Raw genomic sequence first — 25,000 nt, 5'->3', positions numbered from 1 at the left:
CTCCAGCCTCTCTTCCATTATTCCCAACCACTCCTTCGCCTTCTCTTGCCCTCCTCTCTTCTTCTTCCTTCTTCAGCCTCTCTTCCATTCCTTCTTTCCCTCCTTCGTCCCCTTTCCTCCCAGCTACTTCGCCTCCTCTTCCTTCCCACGCCATTTCTTCCTCTCTTCTCTCTTCTTCCTTCTCCAGCCTCTCTTCATTTCTTTCTTTCCCTCCTTCGTCCCCTTTCCTCCCAGCCACTTCGCCTCCTCTTCCTTCCACGCCATTTCTTCCTCTCCTCTCCTTCCTTCACCTCAAGCCTCCTTCCCTCCCTCCCCACTACTTATTTCTTCCCGAAAACTACGTGACTAAGAGGACTCGACATGAAAGTAAAATTTTACGGCGCGTGAGCAGCTTGAAGTGTATTCCCACAATTCTTGGCGAGAGTGAGAGGCGGAAGGAAGGAAGGAAGGAAGGAAGGAAAGGATGGAGGAAGTGAAGGATGGATGGATGGATAGATGGAGGGAAAAAGATGATTGATAATAGGAAGAGAAGGGAGGAAATGTAAAGAAAGAAATAACAAAGGAGAGAACAATAGAAGGGAGAAAATAACGAAGGAAAAAAAAAGCAGAAAATGAACAAAAAGAAGAAAGCAAGAAAGTAAGGATATAAGTGATGGAGGGAGAAAGACAGGAAGGAATGAAGGAGGGAATGGATGAATGGAAGTGAATGAAATGAAAGAATGAATGAATGAAGGAATGAGTTTGAAATACAGTAAATGGTGGAAAAAGAGACCCAGTGATTCAAACTTCCATTAAAATTCAGTAACAACGGCAGTAAAAAAGACACGTGGTAAAACAGATGAATTGTGAGGAAAAGAACAAGGAAGCATTAATTAAATTACCCGGGGAAAGAAAAAGATTCTTCTGAAATTACTTATGTTTTTCTGTCTCTCGAATATCATTTCAGGAGACCAGTAAAAAACGAATTAATTCTTAGTCACGAAAATATTCATTATTATTATTATTATTATTATTATTATTATTATTATTATTATTATTATTATTATTATTATTATTATTCGTCGTCATCGTCACCGTTGTTGTTGTTGTTGTTGTTGTTGTTATTGTTGTTTTTGCTGCTGCTGTTGTTATCATCATCATAATCATCACTATCCTCATCATCAACAGACGAAAAAATGTGTATAACGGATGAAAAAGTGTGTGTGTGTGTGTGTGTGTGTGTGTGTGTGTGTGTGCGTAATAATATGAGACCTAAAGTTAACTGTATGTGCCATCAAGACTACAGTTACACAACAATTAAATAAACAAAGACGTAATCAACAAACACACACACACACAACCCCACAGCATCCTCTCCTCCTCCCCATCACAAATTCTGTTTCAGCTTAACGTGTGTGTGTGTGTGAGATGCGAGAAGAAGAAGCGGGAGGGCGAGAAGAAGTGAAGTGAGAAGAGAATGCAAAAGAAGGAAAGCAACACGATGAAAAGGAAGAGGCAACAGAGAGGGAGGAAGGAGGAAAACAGTAACAGAGAGAAGGGCACAAGAAAATACCAAATATTTAAGAGAGGTACGCGAACGAAAGGGAATGAAGGAAGAAAGAAGGAAAGTGACAGAAGGAAAGCAGGAAATGATGAAAAAACAGTAATGATGAGAGACGGGACATAGACACTATCAAATATCAGGAAGAGAAACAAGACAAGTGGAGAGGAACGATGAGAGAACGAGGGAAGGAAGGAGTGAAGGAGTGATCTGCAGTCTGAGGTATGAGTGAAGGTACAAGAGAGAAGGAAAAGGGCAGACGGGGAGACAGAGAAGCTAAAGAAGAACCTGCACAAGAACGAAAGAAATGAAAGAAGAGGAAAATAGGAAAGATATTGTTCAGAGGTGGGAAATAGTGAGGGTACAACAGAGAGGAGGGAAAGGAAGAGAGGGTCGAGATGAGCATTGAAAAATAGCGGGGTTTGGCGGTTGAATGCTTACAGGGGGGGTCAAAGAAAACGGTGGTCAGCCTTCAAGTCAACAGTAAGAGGTCAGGACGGGTCACTGCGCAAGGGGGGAGGAGAGGAGAGAGAAGGAAAGAAACATCAGGAGGGGGAAGCGGAGAAGCTAGATAAACGGAGGAGGGAGAGAAGAGGAAATAACAATGTCCTCAACAACGGTAAAAATAAATGGAGGAGAGGTGGAAGAGAGGAAAAGGTAGATGCGTGTTGGATGCTTCTTCCTCTTTCTCCTCTTCCTCCTCCTCCTCCTCCTCTTTATCTTTTCGTTCCCTCCTTTTATATACCTTGATTATGAAGGTTCCGTCAGGCCAATCTCACTGAGGAGAGAAGACGAGGGAGGAAAAAAGAGAAAGAAAAGAAAAAGCAAAGATATAAAGAGATACAAAGATATAAAGATATAGAGAAATAAAGATAAAATTATGGGAAGAAAAATACACGAGGAAATAAAAATATATACGATAAGGAAACACAAACATGAATTAAGACAAAAGACGTGCTAGAAGGAGAGGAAAGGAAGAACGGAAGAACAAAAGGGAAGGGAGGAAATGGAAAGCGATGAAAAAAAAGGGAGATGGGAAGAGGAGGAAAGTGAAAGGAGAAAAGTGCATACGTGTTCGCCATGATGAAAGGAAAAGGAACGTGAGATGGAATGAAAAAAGAAACGAAAAGAAAGATGGAAGTATACGGAAGAGGAGAATAAAGAAAAAAAAGAAGTGGAAACAATAGAAAAGAAAACAGATGATTGCGAAAATGGGAAAAAAAGAAGAAGGACGAAAAGACAAAATATAAAAGAGTGGAAATAACAATAATAAAGATAGAAAAGAAGGAAATAAGAAAAAATAAGGCCACAAGCAAGGACGAAAGAATAAGGAAATTTACTTATTCATCAAGAAGAAAAGGAAATGAACAAAAATAAACACGAAGAAAAGAGCAAACGAAAAAAGAAGCGGGAAAGAAAGTAGGAAAAATCATGACAATAGAAGAGAGAGAGAGAGAGAGAGAGAGAGAGAGAGAGAGAGAGAGAGAGAGAGAGAGAGAGAGAGAAAGACTTGCTCAACGGGAAAGAAGATAATTAAACATGGGAAAAAAGAGGGAGGGAAGGAAGTGAACATGCTCATTCTCCACACCTCTACCTGCCGGAGTGACAAAATTACACACGTGGTCACCGAGGGAAGTGGCGGGAGCAGGAGCGGGACTTTTATATGGGGGAGTCATGAAGGGTCCTGGAGAGGGGAGGAGGAGGAGGAGGAGGAGGAGGAGGAGGAGGAGGAGGGAGAGAGAAACAGTAAGAAGAGGAGAAGGGACGTGAAGTGTTGCGTCTCAGTAAACACAAATTTGACAGAACGAGTTTTTCTGTCAGAGAAACTACAAACGATCTCTCTCTCTCTCTCTCTCTCTCTCTCTCTCTCTCTCTCTGTCTGTCTGGTGTGTGTGTGTGTGTGTGTGTGTGTGTGTGTGTTAAGCAAGCACGGGCCGAGCAGCCACCCAGAAAGTAAGACAAGCAAACAAGCACTCAGCATTAGCGTGGCATTGCCCTCTCACCTTCTGCCACGCGCGCACGCACACGTACACACAAACACACACAAACACACACACACACACACACACACACACACACACACCTGCCTCGAAGCCACAATAAAGGAACTACAAGCAACTACTGAGCAAATTGAAAAAAAAAAAAAACCCGGGAAGAGCGGCGATGATTAAACTGACTCGACTCTGTGAAAATACTACTGGGAAAACTCTAACCAGGTAAATGAAATGCATGGCAGAAGGAAGCTATGAAAACTGGTAAACTATTTTGACAGACTAGAAAAATACTTATCTGACACATACACAGCTTTCCGTTTCCATCACTCAGGCTTATAACAGGTTAGGTTTCCCCAACAGCACAACGTATACATGAAGCAAAGGAGAGCATTCATATCAGGCACCATTATGTAACCACTGACGGACCCTGCATGTACCCCTCACACTGACGGAGAGAAGCAGGAAGGGAGGAGATGAGGATGAGAAGCTGAATCCTTCCCGCTGGGCAATGGAGGAGGGAGGCAAAGCGAGGGAGGGCAAGGGGAGGGGGGCGAGGAAGAGGACGTGGACTGGGTGAGACTCAGTGCCCGCGGGGATCATCAGGAGCCGGAGTTTAGGAGGGACAGCTGCTGGATTGCGATATGTAGGGCACGATACCCGCCAAACTTCTCATACTTCGATACAAGGACGAAACGAGCAGCAGTCTGATTTACTACCACGATTTATCTTAACCAAGCACCGCAGCATCACCACACAGCTGCAAGGTGACGTGGTCTTAGAATGCACGAAACATCTCACGCACCCATTCCATTACAGACACAAAACATGAGCGCACCACCAGGACATCACCAGTATACTAACACTTATGCACACCCAAGCACCATCACACATCACAGCTCCTTTCCAATTACACGTATCATGGTGCAGTCCAGTCCAGTACAGACCAGTTAACGAAGCTGCTTGTTTTACGTACCACTAACAAGAGACAACGCGACACCAGCGGTCCACCTGTTCCTCGGTGTTCGGACACTATCACTGCACAGCCTCACCAGCGGAACCTCGGAGTGTGAGTGCCGGGGACGACTGCTCATCCCCCACCCCCGCGCTACTGAGGCCGGCTGAGGGTGAAGGCTGAAACTAAATGAATGTGGAGGCAGGTAGATTGAGAAGGAACGCGGATGAGAGAGGATGGCAAAATAAAAGGATGTAGTTGGAAAAAGATGCAGGAAGGGAAAGAGATGATGAGAGGTGAAGGTGGAAGAGGGAGAGTGGAAGTAGAAGCCAAGAGAGAGAGAGACCGTGGGGGAAGGTGGAAGGAGGAGATGGCGGGCGAGAGTGGAAGGGGAAGTGGTCCCTGTCAGGTGGTCACACGTCTTCATCAGACACTCAGGATTGTATTGCCGCTGGAGCAGCTTGGATGGGAGACGCTTTGGAGGAGGAAGAGGAGGAGAAGGAGGAGGAGGAGGAGGAGGAGGAGGAGGAGGAGAAGAAAACTGTGAAACAATAAAGGAGAAACAATATACGAACAGAAGCAATTTTCACTCTGCTGCCAGGTGGGTTGGTGTGGGGGTCGCCGCGCCACCACCATAATCTTGCCGCCACTGTCCTGCCTTTTCCCCGCCTCGCCGCTCAAGACTCATAAATCGCCGCTAATGACCCACCTGCTGCCGCCGTCAGTGTCCAGGTGCTGTGTTTGGCGGCGGCAACGGCGGTGGCAGCGCCCGTTACGCCAGCGAGCCACCGAGGCAACGCGACAGGAGCGAATATTTGTGTGCGTTCGTGCGACACTTTCTTGGAAGAACTAGAGTAAGAGTGAGAGGGAGGGAGAGGGTGAGAGGGCGTGTGGGAGTTAGAGGGACAGGTAACAATGGATAACACAATACATTACAATGAACATTAACAAGAAGAGTGGAGACTAACCTCCTGACTGGTGATTATAGGGACACTAATTGCATTTAGTGTCCCTCGGTAATTTCAAGGTGCAAAAAACGCATTAAAAAGCTACTTGATCAGTCCTTTTGCTATCAGTTGTATCATTTGAAATTATACTTAAACTTACACCAGGTAATAAAAAAAGAAAAAAAAAACTAACACAGAAGCAGCGAAAGGGTTAATCTCCAACACAAAATGGAAACCTAGGCTGCAAACGTATTCCTGGTATCACCAAGCGGCCAGGCAGTGTGTGGGTATTCACAGTCACGCAGCCAATACTCCAACACTTCGGCAACACCTCGAGGCACACTCAGGAGTTCGGCTACGTATCGAGGTACCGGAAATGATGTTAAAGACAATACCAACGATATTGGTAAAGAAGGTAACGCCTGAGTGTTACCTAATAATACGAACAGGTAGAGAAGCATGTACACGCCTTGAGTCATATCCTGTGCTGCTGAGTTAACACACGTACAGGTCATATTAACTACAAACGGTATATACTCGTACACAGCTGCTTCTCTCTCTCTCTCTCTCTCTCTCTCTCTCTCTCTTTCTCGTATGATCAGTGAATGCAGACGTTGAATAAATAAACCTTCATTTCCTGTATTTATCATTATCATCGAGCGAAGCAAGGAAGGGACGAGGAAGGCACACTAAGATACACAAAGGCACACAAAGGAAGAACAAACACTACTCCTCTTGACTCTGACGAAGCTGTTTGTTTTAAGCTACACTATCTAAGTCTAAAGCAAGAAGCGTAGGATAGTAATAGTAGGATAGTAGAAAAATGTATCTGCTTCCCTGTATCCCAGCACCTCTCACTTCCTCAAGCGTAGTCCTTCCCCCTCTCTCTCTCTCCTTCAAGTTGGGGGGTGGAGGAAACAAGCGATGGGGTAGTTTACCTGTGCATGCTAATTAACATACACACCTGTTTCCCTTCTGGTAGTATTTTTTCTTGTCCCTCTTCCCTGTTCCCTCCCTTCCCTCCAGCAGGTTAAGATTCCTCCCTACCTTCCCCTCCTACTTCCCTCCACTCGCTATCCTCCTCCTTCTCCTCCTCCTCCTCCCACTCTTCATATGCCAATGACTCCTTTCTTCCTCTCTCATTCTTCTTCTTCGTCGGTGCATCATTTTGTTCTCTCTCTCTCTCTCTCTCTCTCTCTCTCTCTCTCTCTCTCTCTCTCTCTCTCTCTCTCTCTCTCTTGCTTATTCTTCTCTTTGTTAACAAGTTTTTTTCAGTTATCTGTCAATCTATCTCTATCTGTATGCTTGCCTGTCTTTCCTTGTACATTCCAGTAAAATATATCTTCACGTTATTCGTTCTTCACTAGATTCTTGATTTTTGTTTTTCTAACGAAGGAAATGACTTGAAAATAAAAAAAAAAGAAAACAGTTATGCAAGTGGATCAGATTTCAATGGGCTTTCCTCGCTCTGTTGATCTCAAGACTGCACCTTCACCGGCCCTTGAAACATACAGTAAGCAAAAAAACCGCATGACCGAACACTACGCGTAAAAATTATAACGTGAACCAGGAAACAAACATGAAATAGTGGAGGAGGAAGAGAAAGAATACGATGATGATGATGATGATGATGATGATGATGATGATGATGAGGAGGAGGAGGAGAAGAAAATCAGAGAGGACGGGAAGTAGGACTCTGGCGAACATAGGAATTAGAGAGGATGGCAGTTACGCAGGTGAGACTATACACCTGGTGGGGCTGCGAGGGGGAGGAAGGGGAGGTTGGGGAGTAGGGGAAGGGGGAGGGGGAGGGACTGGCGAGGATTTCCAAGTAAACCTACTACGTCTTTACATAATATAAGGGTCAAATTACATTGCAGCTTTCATTTGTGTCTACATTTTTTACCTTCTTTTTTATTTATTTATTTTAATTCTACCAAAAAAAAAAAAAAAGAAAAAGTGGAGTTGGCGAAGGATCTTGTTGTTGTTGTTGTTGTTGTTGTTGTTGTTGTTGTTGGTGGTGGTGGTGGTGGTGGTGTTGTTATTGTCGTTCCTCTTCTTCTTCATTCGTATTATCAAGTTCTTTTGAAAATACAAGAAAAGGAAAATAATTCAATATAGAAAAATGAAAACAACAGTGACAACGAAGACCACCACCACCACTACCACCACCACCACCACCACCACCACCACTACCACCACCACCACTACCACCACAATCACTATTCCCAACAACAGAAACAAGACACACAAACACTTCAGGATACGAGAATGAAAACAACCACCCCCACCACCACCAGTGTCACTATTACCAACAACAACAATGATAAAAAGAAGCCACGCCGGGTAAGGGACGGGCAGAGCAGAGCCAGCAGACAATCACTCACACCTTCCCTTTCGTCCCACTTCTCTGCTGCACGGAGGCACAGACGTCCTTCCTGCCTCGCTAAACCCGTCTGGGAGGTCAATAAACTTTGCATGGCGGCTCTACACCTCTCACTTCCCATTTTTTGTTACGTTATTCCCTACGATTCCCTTCCATTGTAGCCATAAATCCGTCTTTCTAACTCCTTTTACCCAGCATTCCTTCCCCTCTTCCCAAACTTTTCCTAAATCTTATCTCCTTCCTTTCCTCATTTTTATCTTAACTATTTCTTATTATTTCTTCCTTCCCTACTTTTAAATGCTTTTCCTTTCCCAAACTTTTCCCAAATCTTATCTCCTTTTCTATCGTTAAAACCTTTTATTTCTTCTCCTCTCCGATTATTCCTCATTTCTGTCTAAATTATTTATTATTATTTCTTCTTTCCCTACTTTTAAATACCTTTTTCCTTTCCCTCTTTATACCTTTTGTCACTTCCCTTCACAAGTTCACACCAGTGCAGAGGGGAAGATGAGGGGAAGAGGTAAGAGGGGGAGACTGGAAGATGGGAGAGGGATGAAGGTTGGCATCGAGGTAAGGAATGAGAAAGAGAGAGATGAGAGACGAGAGAGATGAGAGACGAGAGGGAGACGAGGGCAAGAGAAAGGATTAAGTAACTGCAGCTCAGGGTCTTATTGTGAAATGTAAAGAGCAGCGTGTTTTCTCTAAGTCTACCCAGGTGACATAATTGTAAAGGATAATGAAGTTCATGCTGCTTTTTTTTTCCCATTTTCTTTGTCTCGTGTCCTTGCCCTTCGCTGGCGGTGGTGGTGATGACAATGACAGCAGCGGTGGCGGTGAAAAATGATACGACTGATTCTTCCACATCGCATAATTTCAAGTTGATTTTGTTTTTATAGCGTTCACAAAAATTTCCTCGACTCTCTCTCTCTCTCTCTGACGATCAATTCTCCTAAGAAACGCCAAGTCATCTCTAGGGTTACAACGTCCTACGGAAGTCAGTAATATGGGAGAAGGAGGAGAAAGAGGAGGAGGAGAAAGAGAAGAAGGAGGAGGAGGAGGAGGAGGAGGAGGAGGAGGAGGAGCGGAGGAGGTGGAGGAGGAGAACGAGGAGAAAGGAAGAAAGAAGGTGAAAGAGGAGGAAGAGGTAGAAGAGGATGATGGTGGAATAAGTAAATAAAAAAAAAAAAAGAAAAATGTGGAAATATTCAAGAGAGGAAGATGAAGTGAAGGGCGAGGGAAGGAAAGAAAAAGGAAGGGAAGGGAAGGGGAGGGAAGGGGGAAGTAAAGGATGAGGTGGATGAAAAGGAAAAGAGAAAAATGGACTCCCTTTAAAATTCCGAGGTACACAGCGGAAGCCGAGGCCAACAGGACGCCACTCGAACACGGGCCGCATCCCTTACCCCTGAGGATCGTGTCCGAAAGCGTGCATTCATGTCACGTGATTGAGGATAGATGGTACGGAGGGGAGGGAGGGAGGGAGGGAGGAAAAAAGGAAGGAGGAAGGAAAATCAATGTCCTTGCCATAAATTTTGCTGAATATTATCCCATCCTGAGAGAGAGAGAGAGAGAGAGAGAGAGAGAGAGAGAGAGAGAGAGAGAGAGAGAGATTAGAATGGACGAAAGTAAATGAAGATTTGCACACAATTGAACCGTGACTGAGAGAGTACGAGTAGCGCCTTCCTTCTCTCCTTCCCTCTCTCTCTCTCCCTTCCTTCCTTCCTTCCTTCGGTTAGACAAGAGGCACTATACAGTTAAGACCACAAGCCCGAGGAGAACCGCAAGGAAGGCGCAGAAGGAGGAGAAGGAGGAGGAGGAAGGAGAGGCAAAATAACAGCAAGCAGACAATCGGGAACCAGTCGAATGCAATATTTCTCAACACGCTCCCGAAACACCGTGGCATGCTGATATTGCCTTAGTGATGCGGGGGAAGATAGTGCGAGGGAGTATTGCTATTAGAGGTAAGACAATATGCAGTGTACGAGAGTAAGGTGATTTGAAAGGACACGGTGTAATTGTGACGATAACGGTGTGGAGAGAGAGAGAGAGAGAGAGAGAGAGAGAGAGAGAGAGAGAGAGAGAGAGAGAGAGAGAGAGAGAGAGAGAGAGAGAGAGAGAGGTGTAGACAAAGGATCTAATCTAACCTAACCTAACTTAATCCATCTTCCAACTTCACCCAGCCTAACAGAACCTAACTTGACCAAACCCAACCAACCTTAGTAGAACCTAACCTAACATCAACTAACCTAACCTAAGCAAACCCAACCCAACCAAACTTAACCTAACTTAACCAAACCAAACCCAACCCGACCAAACTTAAGTGATGGGGTTGCGAATGGGTGCGTGAGGCTGGGGTGCTCACTGCCCCCTCCACTCTTTCTTCCTGACCCCCATGCCCCCGCCGGTAACACGAAGGCTGTGATAGAGAGGGGGGAGGAGAGGGGGAGGTCAAGGGGCGTGAGAAGGTTGATTGTGTCTCACGGAAGGCGGGCGTGATTGGCGTGTGTGTGTGTGTGTGTGTGTGTGTGTGTGTGTGTGTGTGTGTGTGTGTTCTCGATGTGTTTACAGTTCCCAGAGTCGATGATGCAATGAAAAAAAAAAGGACAGATAAAAGAAGAGGAAAAACAAGATTCATAAATAATGTACGTAAAAAAGATGAAAGTTTAATGAACCACTGGTGCAAGGAAAGAAAGAGATAATCTGTTTAGAGAAAGAAAGAAAGAAGGAGAACGCAGAACACCAAGCTTGAAGGAACAAAAGCGTGACGTTGCATCTAAAACCCAAGAGGAAATTGACTGACAAAGACCCCCCAAAAAAAACATTACTATTTCCTCCTCTTTCTTCTTCTCTTCCACCACAACCTCCTGTTCCTCTTCTTCGTCTTCCTCCTTCAACTCTTTCTCCTCCTCGTCCTCCTCCTTCTCCTCGTCTCTTCCATTTTCTCTTCCTTTCTCTTACGTACAGTTCCTTCACCTTCTCTCATTTCCTTGAAGCTAAAAAAAGAAACATTCCTTCAGTATTCCTACCCCTTTTTTTGATTTCCGCAGTTAAAGGGACGACCGACCGTACTTCCTAGATCACCACCATCGCTCCTGTGAACCCCTTCCCTAGTGGCTAATTTCCCTTATCCCCCTGGTGCCCGTAGAGGCGGTTACCTGACCAATAGCCAGTGCAGTATTCGGCTTTAAGACCACCGGTAATTAGGGCTGAAATTCAATGCTCCACGTGGCAAGAAGGGAAGGCAGTTTGTCTAAGGTTTTGACCAGTCACTACTTCGACATTCGCCCCAAGGCAGGGAGGAGGTAAGAGCGGAAGCTGCACATGGGTTATTTATTGATGAACCTTCTTCCCACTTTTCTCTGTCTTGTTTTCTTCAATTTTTCCTTCAAAGAGGACAACGATAAAAAGTCAGGCGAGTATTTATTTTTTATTTTTTTTCCATTAACAACACCTGGATATATTATAAAGCAGCACCAGTGAGAGCAACCAACCACAAATAGACGGGAACAATCACTGGATACGTGAAGGTTAGTGGCAAAGCAAAAATGAATAACGCAATAATATACTCAATAAGTAAGAATAAAAACAAAATGACGATGGTGGCGAGGGAAGACAGTGATATTACATTAGCATATCAGATTTCCCCAGATTGGCCTGCACCAATATATACCAAAGACCAGAAAGTTAACGGCCTTGCCTCCACATGTGTAATTTCCCTCAGTATTGTCTTTCCTTGCAGTCGGCATTCAGCTCAGCACAGTTTGAGTCACGTAATGTCACGTTACAGCCTTGCACTCCACCGTTCGGAGACTTACACTAATAATAACAATAAATTTTGGTCTTATTATTCGTATAGCCAAAAAATTGAGGTGTATCTGCGTATCCAAACAGTTCCTAGTTGTTTCCATTGAATTATCGTGCACTTAACTACTACTACTTCATGTCCGTGTAGATTAAAAGCAAACTTCAGCCTCGTGTGTATCTAGTTCAGTTACGAAGACCACACGCTATTCCACTTCCCGAAATATAAAGGCAGTGGAGTTTATACATACAAAACACTTATACTTATAGATTTGAGTCTCAAGAGCACATCGGCAGACTACTTGCACATTATCCATAATCTCTACATTTCTTAAGAATCTAACTTTTCTGAATTATAAAGGAAGTTAATCATGTTAAGTACCCTCCTACTCTTCCTCTCAGGTGTGGCTTACCTGCCGTTTTATGGCGTCCCCCTCGGATCGTCCACCTGTGAAAGGAAGGCAGGGTTACTGAAATGTCTGGAGGAGGAGGAGGAGGAGGAGGAGGAGGGTGAGGATCAAGAAGAAAAAAAGAAAAGGAGGAGGAAGAGGAGGAGGAGGATGAGGAGCAGGAAGAAAAAAGAAAAGGAGGAGGAGGAGGAGGAGGAGGAGGTAAATAGGAGTTATGAAGTAAAATAAAAAAAAAGAAGGAGAGTAAAAAAAAAAAGAGGAAGAGGAAGGATGAAAAAAAGTCAGGAACAAAAAATTAACAATAAATCTTTAGGAAGTAAACCACGAATAGTGCTAACACACACACACACAAACACACACACACACACACACACACACACACGCACACAGATGAAGTATAATAAAGTACAGTACATGATCTAAAGGAAGAGATGTGGGAGAGTGAAGCCAGAGGGTCGATCTTTCCTTGCAATAATAGTTTTCCAAGAGATGAAAGAACCTTTACATTTATATATTGGAAGGCGCGTGTGAACGGATGTCAAGGAGGAGGAGGAGGAGGAGGAGGAGGAGGAGGAGAAGCTGACATCTCGAGCGTGTAATATACGTATTATTGGAGGAAGGAAACTTTTCAGCATCAAAGGACAACATGACAAGAAGCGTCCGACGATGCGAAGGACACGACGACGAGGAGGAGGAAAAGCAGGAGGAAGAGGAAGAGGATGAGGCGTGGCAGGTCGAATGAAGGTGAAGGATGTAAAAGGTAAGGATCTTTTCTGCATTACAAGTCTAAACATAATTAAACTCTTACATAATTATTACTATTGTTTTCTTGTTGTTGTTGTTGTGACTTTCGTCTTCGTCTCGTGAAATGACGTGGGCTCTTTACCACCAGTTTTTTACCACACGCTGCGCTGTAATGATATTTAATCCCTCTCCCTCGATCGTTTGTACGTTTGCAGCACTCTTCATATACGTACACAGTGTTGCCATATCACTTTTATCATTGTTCAGCACTAAGTTACCTCTCCCCCACCATCCCCTTAACCACCGCCACTCGGTTCCCTTCCTGTGTTCCAACCACCGCTAACACCACTACCACCACCACTCTCCACTACCACCACCACTACTGTCACCACTCCAACGTACACTTTCACCCTAGCAAGTCATCACCAGACACCACTAATCATCACAGCTTTCGATCTCAAGCATCATCACCAGTAATGTCTGTGCTCGTCAAGGGGGAGTGAACTTAATTATCACCAAAAACATTATTACACCAAATGTATTGAGAGACTGTATTAGTTTTCTCTCTCTATCACTTTTTTTCTTTTTTATTTCATCATCATCTTGCATCATTATCTTATTTTCATAACTCTTCATCTATTTTGTCTATTTACTTATCTATTCATGCATTTTTTTGTTTTACCTTTTGTTTTTCTTCACCATCACCAGACTACCACACACACACACACACACACACGTATCTACAACTAACGTTCTATCCTCATCATTGCTCTCTCTCTCTCTCTCTCTCTCTCTCTCTCTCTCTCTCTCTCTCTCTCTCTCTCTTGTTCATGCACCATATAATCAGAAAATTCTCACACTACTAGCTTGACCTTGAGAGAGGGAGAAGGGATGAGGGAGAGCCGGAGGGAGAAGGAGAGAGAGAGAGAGAGAGAGAGAGAGAGAGAGAGAGAGAGAGAGAGAGAGAGAGAGAGAGAGAGAGAGAGAGAGAGAGAGAGAGAGAGAGAGAGAGAGAGGAGGAGGGACGGCTGATGAGCAACGTGTGGAGGAATGCAAGGACGTAGGTGTAGAGAGAGAGAGAGAGAGAGAGAGAGAGAGAGAGAGAGAGAGAGAGAGAGAGAGAGAGAGAGAGAGAGAGAGAGAGAGAGAGAGAGAGGGAGCAGGGAATGGGAAAATCTGAAGATAAGAAGGGGAATGAGGAGAGATAGGGAGGGAGAGAAGGAAAGAGAAGGGGAGGGGAGAGAAATGGGGGAATTAAAGTGAGAAGGAGAAGAGTAATGGTTAAGATGGAGAGGAAGGGAAAGAGAAAACAGGGAAAAGAAAACTCAGAGAAAAAGGAAAATAAAGAAAAAGGGGAATGGAGAAGGAATGGAAGTAAGGAAGAGAGAAATAGACACATCAGAAACGAAAGGGTGAGAGGAAAAAAAAAAAAAGAGATGAAGGTAAGAAGGGAATGGGGTGAGGAGTGGAAGGAGGGGAGAGAGGAGAGAAAAGAAAACAAGTGAGAGGAATGAGGAATTTTAAGGTAAACTATTATATATAACTGATGGTCTGGGGAGGAGGAGGAGGAGGAGGAGGAGGAGGAGGAGGAAATGGACAGGAAGAAGACAAAAGACAGGAGAATGCACGAAAAAAAAAAAAAGTGGAGTGTTAGAGGTACACACACACACACACACACACACACACACACACACACACACACACACACACACACACACACACACACACTAAAATGCAAATCAGATCAGAAGGTCGTGTTTTTCTTTGTCTGCCTTTACTTCACTTCACCTTCAGCATATCCTAAATATATTTCCCCTCCCTTCCCTTCTACGCGTGCCTGTCTCCGTGTCTGCCCGTTTGTCTGTCCTTATTTCTGCCTGTATGTCCTGTTTTTATGATTAATGTTTTCCCTCCCCATTCGTCATCCGTAACCGACATCTCATCGGAATATTTGCCATTTGTGGAGTCCTTTATTTGCACGAAGATCACAATTTTCCTCGGGTTAGTCTCAAGTAGCAGGAACTTACATGACGCAATATTTGTTCTTTTTAAATGTTGTTAAATGTAATTGGCGACTGTATCCTTCGTTTGGTGGCAAGAGGAAGACGGTGGGGCGGAAAGGAGGTGATGATTATGATGAGACGAAGAGAAGAAGGGGGGAAAAGAAGAGGTGGAAGAAGTGGAGGATAAGGATGACGATAAAAAGAAGGAATATAAAATAATAATGTGTTAGAGAAAAATTGAGTGGTTGACCTTCGTGGAAGAGGACTGGCAAGCTTGAGCACACACACACACACACACACACACACACACACACACACACACACACACACACACACACGGACACACGCCTAAATTTCTTACACGTTCACAAAAACAAGTCAGATCAGCAAGGCAGTAATTGCAATACAGTGATTCAACAATAAACGTAACAACAACAACAACAACAACAACAACAACAACAACAACAAGAGCAACAAAAACAATCGCGACAGCAGTTACTCGAGTATCTAAGTACCGAGTCACAAAAAGGTCACTTGATCACCTGCTTCCAACTGTGTGTGAGAGAGAGAGAGAGAGAGAGAGAGAGAGAGAGAGAGAGAGAGAGAGAGAGAGAGAGAGAGAGAGAGAGAGAGAGAGAGAGAGAGAGAGAGAGTCAAAGGGTGTGTATAGTTAAGTGAAGGTTACATATCTAATCTATCAGTCACGCGTTTACGTGTGTGTGTGTGTGTGTGTATGTGTGTGTTTGTAAGAGTTAAATATTTGGATATGTAGGCTAAAAGTATTTTCCTAATGTCTACAGCTACTCTATGCAATCATGCACGAATGCTTTCACGGTTAATCTCAGTTAAGACAGTCAACGCATACATAATAAATCCGGATGTATCTCTGCGGTGATGAATGATTTTAGCGGTACATTTAATTCAAATTCCAAGGCTGCTCACTCAATAACTCTGAAAGGTGACTGAGTGATTGATTTTTTTGCGGGGTTCACTTCATAATTAAAAACTGTGACTGGATTAAAAACGAACATGACGCTAATTATATTCATAAGACTGGCATGACTTTAAAATGATTTCAATTACCACTACAAGGGCAATAATGAAATATAAATGCTAAGAATTATTATTATTATTTTTATTTTTTTTGGTTTGAATACATTTAAGCACCAATGACGTGAATGCGAATGATCCTTTCCTACTGTGCGTGTAAGTGTGACCTCAACTCGTCCACCATGAAGACAGCGAGTCACACCAACAAGTCTGAATACACTCGATCACACCTCAGACGACCCGCGTTCCGAGAAGTAGGTCAGCCTGTGTTAACTTTCCCTGCGTCTGCGTTCCTTTTTCCCTTCCACCTCCCACTTAGTCTCCTCGCCTCTATCTCTCCCTGCATAAAATTTCAGACTTCTTCCCCGTTAGACTACAAATTCGCCTCGCAAACCTGGGCGTGATGAAGGAGGGCGGAGGACTGCGCCAGAAAGGGACATAAAATTGATAGCAAGGTGATGGGTTAACTTTATGCTAACACCTACTGCAATAAGGGACACGGTCTTGATATGTCACCTTCTGTTTGTTCTGCAGTCTCCTTCCCTCGATGATTTATCTTTGGTATTTTATAATATCTAAAATTGTATCATTCCTTGACCTTCTTCCACTGTCTTCAACTTCGTGCAGACACCCACCTATGATAAGAAACAGCCTTCATATGTCACTTGTCCAATAACCTTCTTCTCCGTTGTCTTATCCTTGGTACTTTAATATTACCTCGAGTTTTATCATTCCCTGACCTTTCTCCACTCTCTATCAAATGGTGTCATCAAAAAAAAGGAGTAGCGACCTACAAACATGACATGATTTTGTTCCCGTGGGCGACAACAGGGATAATATGCTGAAATTAAATTACAGTATCAGACATGAATTATCTTCCTCCTCCTCTTCCTCCTCCTTCTCCTCCTCCTCTTCCAATGCTGCCCTGTTTATATCATTAAAGTGTTTTCTTGGACACACACACACACACACACACACACACACACACACACACACACACACACACACACACACACACACACACACGCAGGCTCGACACCTCAGCTTCCCGCTCGCCCCACCCATTCACTCTCGGCATCCAATTCACTCCTAACCTGTTATGCAATACCCTGCAATTATTGGAGATGGAGGCAAGTTCTCTTCCTCTCCCAAGCAAGCAAGCATTCTCTCTCTCTCTCTCTCTCTCTCTCTCTCTCTCTCTCTCTCTCTCTTGAACAATAAGCAGTTGGCGACCTGTTTGTCTTGCCGTTCATTATTCAATGTTCGCGACACACTTGCATCTGCTTACGATCAAGGCGATGTAAGATAGCGACGTCTAGCGGCCAGGAGAACGTGGAGGAGGAGGAGGAGGAGAAGGAGGAAGAGGTTAAAGAATAAAAAAAAACTACGTAATTATGCAAACGTTATTACGAGAGAAAAAATAAATCGCAGAGGGATAAAGATGGGGAGGAGGAGTAATAGGAGAAGGAAAAACGAGATTCAGCAACTAGTGTAAGGCATGATGTTGTAAGAGGATGAGAATTTCAAGGTGCGGGTAGTAGAGGGGAAAGAGGGTGGTAGGGAAGCAGGGAGGCATGGAGGCAGGGAGGGGAGTGTGCAGGAGATGAAAGGAATGTTGCAGCAGACAGCGTATTGCAGCATCTAGGACCGAAGGAGGAGGAGAAAGAGGAGGAGGGGAAATGAAAAAGAAGAGAGCGTGGGACGAGAAGATGAAAGCAAAAAGAGATGAAACAGGAGGGAGGATTACACAGGATTACACAGAAAAAAACCCAGATCCCACAGTCTTGCAGGTCTATAAGAAGTACATCTGCTGATTCACGCACAGGGAAGGAAGGTGACGGTGGAGGGAATCTAAGAGGAGGGTGAAGACGAAGATGCGGACGATTAAGGCAGTTTTGCTCGTGACAGGAAGGAGGCGGAGTAATAACAAGCATAGGACGCGGCCTTGACACCGACAGGAGGGCAGAAAGGGAGAGGATGAGCAAGTAGTGAGGGAATAAAAGTAGGGGTGGAGACAACAGGGGATGAAAAATGGGAGAGGATAAAGAGTAAAAGTAAATAAGAAGAGGATGAGGGGGAGGGAAGGTGAGGGGAAAGGGAACAGAGGACGGAAGAAGGGAGAGGTGCCGGAAAGAAGATAGGGAGGAAAAAGGTTAATATGCCCAGGTGTGGGAAACAGAAAATGGATGAATTATAATTATGGAAAGTGGTTGCTGTTGTTGTTGTTGTTGGTGGTGGTGGTGGTGTTGGTGATGGTAGTGGTGGTGATGGTAGTGGTGGCGGTGTTTAAGTCCATTTAATTCTTTACCTTTGCTTCCCCTCCCTCTCTTCGACTCTCTATTTCCCACAATTCCCCCTCACGCGTCACGGAAAGGCCTTGACCCCCGCCCGGCCCCCCGCCCTCCGCCACGACTGGATGCCTTCCTGTCCACGTCATGTCTCTCAGCCACTCGTGTCTCCAGCAACAGCAAAGTAAACAACAACAACAACAACAACAACAACAACAACAGCAATAACACCAGCAACTACTACTACTACTACTACTACTACTACTACTACTAACAATTATTACTTCATCTACGTATAACTAACAATAATAACAACAATTAACCAAAAAGCCATTTCGTGTTTTAGAGGCGAATTCCAGAAAATAAATGCACCAACTTTTATTTTTAATCATTTTGTACCTTGTAATTTGTTAGATTTGCTAATGCCTTTACCCCACAACCTCCCATCATCTCTCTCTCTCTCTCTCTCTCTCTCTCTCTCTCTCTCTCTCTCCCAAAGCAACTTTTCTCACAACGCACTGTTTGTTTATGCACTCGTTCTTCCATCACTATTCGCACTCCCAGCCTGATATTCAACTTTCACTTCATCCAGAAGCACACGCCCCGACCCTCACCTGTTACCGGAGGGGACAGGAATGCGCCTCAAAGATGGCATGCTAGTATAATTTAAGGAGGTGGGATCGTGACTTGCTAAGCTGGAGGAATGCTCAAAGGAGGACGCCAGAATACTCATAAGGGAACGTAAAGTTACTGGATACTGAAGAATCTTTTGATATGCTGGTCTTGACAGTGAGATGCGTCAGTGGTTAAGGGAAGGACTGGTGCTGTAGTGTCGGGAAAAGGTTTTAGTAAATGGAGGTGGTACATGTATTTAAAGGACGAAGGGATTGGCTCATGGTATGGAAAGCATTATTAAAACGAGTAAATATTATCTTATCTTTAACTCTGAGATGAAAAAAAGAAAACGAAGTAAAAAAAATAATAATTCAAATTAGTGAAAGCATTAAGTAATAGAATAAAAGGAAAGAATGATTAAAGGAAAAAAAAAAGATCGATGCATCATTTAAAGGGCTCAAAAAATACTGGCTCACATTCATGTTGACTAAGATTCAGAATGTCAAATGATAGAATAGTGGATTAACAACAGCACTGTGATGTAATGTTTAGGAAGAGGCAGCGGTGAGTGAGTCTGAGTGGGTGGATAATATTATTAAAAGGAATGGGTGGAAGAGTGGAGACACTGACTGATGGAGTGGGTGGAGGGGAACGTGGTGACGAGTAGTGACAGGTGGAGTGGTGGGGATGGAGACTGACACGTAAGGGGTGAGTGACAGGTTGGGGGGATGGTGGAAGGGAGGGGAGGGTGCAGGAAATGGTAAAGTAAATACATTCTCTATCATATCCTCCCTCTTGTTATGTTGGCATTGGTGACGTCACCACAGCGGCGCCACGTCTCCCCGTCCATCCCATGCGTAACACCGGCAGCAGTGTGTGTGTGTGGTATGTGTGTGTGTGTGTGTGTGTGTGTGTGTGTGTGTGTGTGTGGGCAGGCGCCAACATTTTTTTTTTCATTCCAGAAACTTACATCATGATAAATGAATTTCAAACCTGTTTCTGACGCGGCACACAATCTTTTAGTTAGTATTAAACTGTCTCTCTCCTCTCTCTCTCTCTCTCTCTCTCTCTCTCTCTCTCTCTCTCTCTCTCTCTCTCTCTCTCTCCACTATGGCTGGACGCCGCACATTGGGAACACATGAAGCGTCGCCTGCAGTCTTTTTCTCCGTGCCGGTACCACTACTAATTATGCCTGATCACCGCCCACGCCGCCACTCAGAGACACGCCACTCCCATCCCAATCCCTTCCCCTGCCTCCGTTACTAATTCCTCCCTCGCTCCTTCGTCATGACCACTACAGTGTACTAGTCCACCTCCGCACCTCACACTGCACTACCTATCCACCTCTGCCAGTGACGATACTGAAAATGGAGGTGATTGATTTATGGCGCCGCTTCAGCAAGGTCATATGATGTTGGCTGAAAGAGAGAGAGAGAGAGAGAGAGATGAGAGAGAGAGAGAGAGAGAGAGAGAGAGAGAGAGAGAGAGAGAGAGAGAGGGCTTCCCTTTCCATGATCTCCCCGTACAACTGCTGTGCCAGCCTCGAACTAACATCCAATCAGGAGTGAGCATACCACAGCACCACAAAACCACCTATAGCCGTGTGCTCTTCATTTCATCCCCACCATCACTAATCTATGCAGCGTTATCATATTTACTGAGATGACATACACTTGAACAGGATAAGACCTCTCGATCTGTCGTAGGATTTTTTCAGCAAGATCTTCTCATTTAAGATAGCGAGACGAATTATTCACGACTACACATTTCTTTTATCAGTCAGTAATGGAAGCGCAGGCAACTTGGCCTTATCTTATCATTTAGCGGTCAATCTTACACATCAAGGTCCTCTGCTCCCTTCGCCTCTCCCCCTACACATTTCCACGTACTTGTAAACCCTCCAAGTAACACCTAATTAACTCCACTTCCTCCACAAACACTTTCTCTTTACCCCGACAGATTCGTTTACACAATCATAACTCATTCCTTGTGTTGCAACCCCCCTACCACCATTGCTTGGTGACACTAAGTTTATCTCTGTCTCACTGCTTTAATATTTCCGATAAATTGTTCTTTCTTTCGGTTGTTTACATCCGTCCATGCACCCACATTTGCCTCCTGTACCTCTAGTGTCCTTCGAGCGTCAGGAGGGAGAGAGGAGCGGGCTACACCTGCACGAAACTGAGGGAGGGAAAGAGGGGAGGGAGAGGGAAAGGGAGAGGAGGGAGAGGGATGGAAGTCACGCTAGTCTGCTCAGGTGAAGCTCTCAGGGCCTTACGGAAACCTTCACTTCCTTATGTATTCACTATTTACAACAGGCACGAGAGAGAGAGAGAGAGAGAGAGAGAGAGAGAGAGAGAGAGAGAGAGAGAGAGAGAGAGAGAGAGAGAGATGAGGAGAGAGAGAGAGAGAGAGAGAACAATACTGATTCAATTCATCCAGTACTCAACATCACAGGAGCTCCAGTCTTGCTTATTGTTTCATCGCCATCGTGGAAGCTTCAAGGGAAAGAGAAGATAGCTCAATAGGAGGAGGAGGAGGAGGAGGAGGGGGAGGAAGGTAAGTCTCCTGCCACTGCTGGTTACGAGGATACGGTGAACACGGAAACTTAGACGGCCCGTTTTTGGTGCAGCGTAACTTCAATAGCGTGTCGAATGAGAGAGAGAGAGAGAGAGAGAGAGAGAGAGAGAGAGCGAGGAGAGAGAGAGAGAGAGAGAGAGAGAGTAACGGAATAGTACTTTTTTCCCTCCCTGACTGCTTGCATCATGATGAAACGAACATTTGTGGGAAAAATAAGTTTATTTGGCATCAACCTTGAGTTTAAGCGTCGAGTTTAAATCAGCGGGCGAGGTTGAGTTTCTCGCTTCCTGTGCTATTATTATTATTGTTATTATTATTATTATTATTATCATTATTATTATTATTATTATTATCATTATTATTATCTCTCCTCTGTTTACCTGTTTGACCTGCTGCCATTAATTTGCTTCCCTCCCATAGTCACGGTATCTTCTCTCCCTCCTTTCCCTTGCTTCCTTGTTATTGTTCCCTCTTCCATTCCCTCCCTGCTGTAAGTTGGTGTATAACATTACTTCCCTCCTCCCTCCCTCCCTCCGATTCCTTCCTTCCCTTTCTTCCATGCTTCCCCCGCCCACTCATTTCCTCCACCGTCCCCTTCCTACTTACTTTCGGTGGACTAGTGATGCGCTAACTCTCCCTCTCTCTTTCTCTCTCTCTCTCTCTCGATGACAAAATGGCATCATGATCAAGGACGCATCAAAGGTTCCCCGCCGAGAGCAAGGACAAGTACTAACATTCTCTCTCTCTCTCTCTCTCTCTCTCTCCTCTCTCTCTCTCTCCTCTCTCTCTCTCTCCTCTCTCTCTCTCTCTCTCTCTCTTTCTATCTCTCAAGGCATCAGTCACCAAGGCTGTGGCAGTGGTTGTGCTGTGGCTATGCTGTGAATGCTGTCCTCGCCACCAACTCTCCCTTCTTCCTCCCCAACAGAGTCCTTCCCTTTGTACCCATGTGCTATCCCACCCACTCCTGTAACCACGCCCATAGCCACAAATACCCGTACTGTAGCCTCCCCTGCCTCCCCTTTTCTTTCCTATAAGATCTTATCACCTACATCAACTACCTCCACTTCTCTCTTTCTCTACTGCACTCGCCACGCCCTTTGACCGCACCCACCAAGCGTTCTTACATCACACCCATTACATGCTGCACCTAATACACTCAAACTCCTTCCCTCCTGAGTGTATATGCTGGGGTACGCCTCATACTCTTTATTTTCACACCATATTTATTCAAACGTATTCATAAACGCTTTGCTTTCTCACCGCGACTATTTTTAAAGGCCACAGAGATGATTAGCTGGGTTCTCAAGAGTGTTTCTCCTGTTAATAATGAAGAAATCGTGTTAGTCTGTCACTAGAACTGTAAAAACACCCTTAAAAACCCGTGCGATTTCAACTGGAGTGGAATATAGTGGAGGTGTGGCTCTAAAAAGCTTCAGAATATGTTTTTTTAATACTATATAAACACTCGTGTCGCGCCGCCTCCCTCACCACGGACGCTGTCACTTCCCAGTCTACACCGCTGCCACCACTCCCCCTCCCACATGGCCGCCCACGTGTCTCGTCTCCTCCACCACATCCGTGTACAGAGCGCCTTATTTTTGTTTACTCAAGGTGGTTTTAGAATTCCTGTCCATATTTCTGCATAGGCATTGTTCACAACCTTTGCAGTATTATGTTTGTGGTAAGAACATAATTTCATCGCCATTTATCGTATTTACACGTTTAAGTACAAAGAATGTTTTTGTGTGAATTAAAGCAATAATCTTATTCTAGTTGAGGTGTTGTGTCAGCGGTGGTCTGGCGTATCTTCCTCTCCACTCCCATCTCTTCTTCAAGATTGAGTTAAAAAAAAAAAAAAAGTATGATAAAGAAAGTAGTTGCGATGGTTTCATATGAAATTTACTCGAGGGAACGTAAGATGTTGGTAATCTGATATAATTTGGTCGAAAGAATGAACGATAATCTACAAAAGAAAGATATGAAAAGCCTACAGGGTCCTCGACTTGCTGAGAACGTGGGGGTGGTAACGCCTTCAAACTATGGAGGGAGATAAATTCTTGTTTGATATATAAATAAAGATAAAGGCAGTTTCAGGAAAATACTTCAAGAATTAGAGATGGATTTCCTTCTTTTCCTTATAATTGTGAGTTAGAAACAGCTTACACATTTTTTCAGATGTACCCAAGTGATAAAACACACACACACACACACACACACACACACACACACACAGGAGCCAACACGACAGGCATACAGACAAACGTACCGGGCGGACATACCTAAGGCCACAAAGCATTCAGTGTAGCCTACTTTTCAAACATTCCCTTTTCTGTGTGTCACCCTGCCACTCCCTCCCCTGGCCTCCCCTCCCGCGCTGTCTGGGCCTGGCGGGTCGCTCCTAAACTTCCTACTCGACGAGGAAACGCAAATTGCATCTCGGCCACGACGGGGAAAGTGTTCTTTGCGGAGAATGGAAGGAGGTGGTGAAGTCCCTGGAAGTAACGGGACTCGCCTGCCGCCACCACGACCACCGATGACGATGAGAGCAACAACAACAATAGCAGCAGCAACAAAAACTACTACTACTACTCACTACTGCTACTACTATACTACTACTACTACTACTACTACTACTACTACTACTACTACTCTACTACTACTACTACTACTACTATAGTCACCTCCAGTAATTTGACATCTACTCTTTCCATTACCCTCACAATTTCTGCAATCGTCTCCCGTCATTACGTTCACCAGAAGATCTACCATTTCAGTTCATCTCACCACTGCTATTATCAACTGAACCTCTGCCAAGGACTGCGTGTCTCTATTGGCTTTACAGTTCCTCTTGTTATGGTCCTTTACACCAGAACCTGAACGCATTACTTGTCAGATTACTGAAAATGCCTCGAGTACCTACTTGTGACTGGGTAAGTGGGTAGAAGGTGGTTGTTGTTATTGTTATTTGTTGTGACCGAAAAGAAAAAAGAAAAGAAAGTGATGTACTATGTCAGTTCTAAGCCAGACAGGTAAGTCGGCTGAACAATGACAGAAGGAAGAGAGAACTAAAGCACACACGACAAGAAGAGACAGACAGGCGGGGAGAAATGCAAAGTTAAAATGCCATGAACGAATAAATCGGAGTTCACCACCGTCTTTTAACTTATCTACGTACAGAATACTGGAGAAATTTAGAACGATGACCTGGAGAGGAAGAGAGAGAGAGAGAGAGAGAGAGAGAGAGAGAGAGAGAGAGAGAGAGAGAGAGAGCGAGCGTGCTTGTTTCCCTCTCTACCCTATTCCAGTTTCCATTCACTTACGTTCCCCGATTCTTGTGATCGACGCATGGGAAGATATTTGTGTGTGTGTGTGTGTGTGTGTGTGTGTGTGTGTGTGTGTGTGTGTGTGTGTTTGTGTGTGTGTGTGTGTGTGTGTGTGTTAGAGGGTCAGACAATACTGTAACGTTTGATTTTTTTTTTCTTCATTTTTTTCTGCATTAGAGTTAAAATACTAGACAGGATTTTCTGGTTGCTTGAGTCAGACCTGTGACTCTTCTTTTTACTGGCACGAATGTATGCTCGGGAACTGATCTCTCTCTCTCTCTCTCTCTCTCTCTCTCCTCTCTCTCATCTCCTCTCTCTCTCTCTCTCTCTCTCCCCCTGAGGACACATAATTCTTCTGTCAAATTCTTCA

General features: G+C 44.4%; 1 protein-coding gene across 2 annotated transcripts in view; it reads right to left on the bottom strand.

The window, feature by feature from the left end:
• LOC135110617 (ATP-binding cassette sub-family G member 8-like) overlaps positions 1-25,000 on the bottom strand; it is a 73,209-nt gene that overhangs the window by 38,544 nt on the left and 9,665 nt on the right. Inside the window, exon 2 of one of the 2 annotated variants that reach the window (XM_064023138.1) lies at positions 12,031-12,065. The gene's annotated coding sequence lies outside the window, so the exon portion shown is untranslated. Of the gene's footprint in view, positions 1-4,507; positions 4,641-12,030; positions 12,066-25,000 lie in introns of those variants that run through there. The other variant, XM_064023139.1, reaches the window with a different exon arrangement.

This window comes from Scylla paramamosain, chromosome 20 (assembly GCF_035594125.1).
Source record: "Scylla paramamosain isolate STU-SP2022 chromosome 20, ASM3559412v1, whole genome shotgun sequence".
NCBI lineage: Eukaryota > Metazoa > Arthropoda > Malacostraca > Decapoda > Portunidae > Scylla > Scylla paramamosain.
Note: the sequence above shows the minus strand (reverse complement) of the source record. Positions and strands in the feature narration are given on the sequence as shown.